General features: G+C 41.4%; 1 non-coding gene across 1 annotated transcript; it reads right to left on the bottom strand.

The window, feature by feature from the left end:
* Window positions 1-494: 494 nt before the first annotated feature.
* LOC142521564 (small nucleolar RNA R71) lies at window positions 495-601 on the bottom strand. The gene has a single exon (XR_012814271.1). It is a non-coding gene; the product is annotated as a small nucleolar RNA R71 (small nucleolar RNA).
* Between the last annotated feature and the right edge of the window lie 2695 nt (window positions 602-3296).

Here is a 3296-nt window from a genome sequence, read left to right as displayed (position 1 = left end):
GAAGATCACTCGAGTTTAAGCTTGAGCCTTTTGACCCCGAGATCGAACGCACAGCTAGACGTCGACTACATCAGCAAAGAGCGAAGGAAAGAATGGAAGGCGATCAACAAAGAGAGGAGCCAAGGCGTATACCGATGTTGGATTATGCACAGCCGTCTCTTGATGGAGCACGTCCAAGCATCGTAAGACCAGTCATCCGAGCTAATCAGTTTGAGATCAAGCCAGCTATCATTCAGATGATTCAGAACACTGTCCAATTTGGGGGAAGTGCACTTGACGACCCTAATTCTCATATAGCTGACTTTCTTGAAATTTGTGAGACTTTTAAGTTTAATGGCGTGTCTGATGACGCTATTCGTTTGCGTTTATTTCCATTTTCACTGAGAGATAAAGCTAAGTCGTGGTTAAACTGTTTGCCTGTAGGGTCTATTACTACATGGGAAGATATGGCAAAGGCGTTCCTGATCAAGTACTTTCCTCCGTCGAAGAGTATGAAGCTCAGAGCCGACATTACTACTTTTGCTCAATATGAGCAAGAGTCACTTTACGAGGCATGGGAGCGCAACAAGGACTTGTTGAGGAGATGTCCACACCATGAGCTGCCTCTTGGGTTAGTTGTTCAAACTTTCTACTACGGTCTGCTTACTCCTAACCGTACTATGATAGATGCTGCTGCCTGTGGTAACATACTGAGAAAGACGACGGAGGAAGGATATGAGTTATTGGAGGAGATGGCTGCTAGTAGCTATCATCCTCAGTCTGATAGGCAGAGACGAGGTGCTGGAGTTAATCAAGTTAATGATTTGTCGGCGGTTTCAGCACAGTTAGAGGCTTTGAATAGAAAGATTGATGGGATGAGCATGAGTGGGTCGGCTATGCGTCTGCAAGAAATTTTCTGTGATAAGTGTGGGGGTGAGCATGATGTGCAGGATAGCCAAGATGGCAACCCATTCTATGTGCCTGAGGGAGCACCGGTAAAACAAGTGGGATTCCAGAACCGTCCTAGAAATGACCCTTACTCGAACACATATAATTCGGGATGGAGGAATCACCCAAACTTTTCATGGGGAGGTCAAAACAACCAACATCGCCAACAAAGAGGTCCACCATATGTGATGCACCAAGGATTCAAGCCAGAACCGTCTCGGGAGGAGAAGTCCAATTTAGAGCAAATGATGACTAAATTTATTTCTGCAACAGAGACGAGATTTCAGAACCAAGATGCATCCATAAAGGGGTTAGAGAATCAAATTGGACAATTGGCTAAGTTGATTGCTAATAGGGGGCAAGGAACTTTACCAAGCAACACGGAAACTAACCCAAGAGAACATGTGAAGGCGGTGGAATTGCGTAGTGGAAAAACACTCGGGTCTAATGAGGAAAAGACCAAGCACGGTGAGGATGAGGTGAAAAATCGAGGAGGTAAGTCTTCTAACTCTACATCTACACCTATTGCACAGAATAAAATTGTTATCCCTCCACCTTTTCCTGAAGCAATGAAGAAAGCTAAATTAGATGCACAATTTGGTAAATTTCTTGAGATATTTAAAAAATTGCATATTAACATTCCTTTTGCTGATGCTTTATTGAATATGCCAAGTTATGCAAAATTTTTGAAAGATATCTTAGCAAATAAGCGGAAGCTAGAAGATTATATGACGGTGAATTTGACCAAAAATTGCTCCGCTTTAGTTCAAAACAAGATGCCTCCGAAGCAAAAAGATCCAGGGAGTTTCTCGATACCTTGCATTATTAGTGACATTAATTTTCATAAAGCATTATGTGATCTTGGTGCGAGTATTAATCTGATGCCTTTTTCTGTGTTTAGGAGACTGGGATTAGGTGAACCCAAGCCAACTAGGATGTCGTTGCAGCTGGCTGACAGATCTGTCAAGTATCCATGTGGGATTATCGAAGATGTTCTGGTGAAAGTGGATAAGTTTATTTTTCCTGCAGACTTTGTGGTACTTGACATGGAGGAAGATTTAGAGATGCCTTTAATCCTAGGGAGACCTTTTCTGGCTACAGAGAAAGCACTGATTCATGTTGAGGAAGGGAAATTGAGACTGAGAGTTGGAGAAGAAGAAATTATTTTTGATGTTTTCAATACTCTCAAGCACACAATGCACAATGATAGTTGCTTTCGTATTGATGTCTTGGATTCGCTTGTTTGTGATTTTGTGCAGGATGGATTGAAAGAACCATTGGAGGCCACTCTCACCACTGAAAAGCAGAAGGACGAGCTAGACGAGGAAAAGATGGAGATGGTAGCTCATTTGAATGCCATTCCACTTTGGAGAAAGCAAGTGAGGCTTAGACTAGATGAATTGGGAGACAGAAAAGATTTAATGCCTCAAAAGTCAAGCCTAGAGGAGCCACCTACTTTGGAGCTCAAACCATTACCTCCAGATCTCAAGTACGTATATCTAGGAGAAAGTAATAAATTGCCTGTTATTATTTCCTCTTCTTTGACAGATGATATGGAGAGTAAACTCTTGGGAGTTCTCAAGGAGCATAAAGGAGCGTTCGCTTGGAAGGTTTCGGACATAAAAGGGATAAGTCCTTCGATCTGCATGCACAAAATTCTGATGGAAGATAAATACTCACCTCTAGCACAACCACAAAGGAGACTCAATCCAAAGATGCAAGAGGTAGTAAAAGCTGAAACAATTATACTTCTGGATGCAGGTATTATCTATCCTATCTCTGATAGTGCGTGGGTAAGTCCTGTACAATGTGTGTCTAAAAAGGGTGGGATTAGTGTTATTACTAATGAAAAAAATGAGTTGATTCCCACTAGAACTGTTACGGGTTGGCGTGTATGCATAGATTATAGGAAATTGAATGATGCAACCCGTAAAGATCACTTTCCCTTGCCATTTATCGATCAAATGATTGAACGATTAGCAGGTCATCAATTTTATTGCTTTTTAGATGGATACTTGGGATACAATCAAATCACAATTGCACCTGAGGACCAAGAGAAAACTACTTTCACTTGCCCTTATGGTACTTTTGCGTTTAGGCGTATGCCCTTTGGTTTATGCAATGCACCTGCAACATTTCAAAGATGCATGACCGCTATCTTTCATGACATGACTGAAAATTTCCTTGAAATCTTTATGGATGACTTCTCTATTTTTGGCTCCTCATTTAATGAATGTTTAGAGATTTTGAACTTGGTGTTAGTTAGATGTGAGGAGAGCAATTTGGTGTTGAATTGGGAGAAATGTCATTTTATGGTTCAAGAGGGGATTGTGTTAGGACACAAAGTATCGGAGAATGGAATTGAGGTT

This window comes from Primulina tabacum, chromosome 12, assembly GCF_025594145.1.
Source record: "Primulina tabacum isolate GXHZ01 chromosome 12, ASM2559414v2, whole genome shotgun sequence".
NCBI lineage: Eukaryota > Viridiplantae > Streptophyta > Magnoliopsida > Lamiales > Gesneriaceae > Primulina > Primulina tabacum.
The sequence above is the reverse complement of the archived record's forward strand: the minus strand, read 5'-3'. Positions and strand labels throughout refer to the sequence as shown.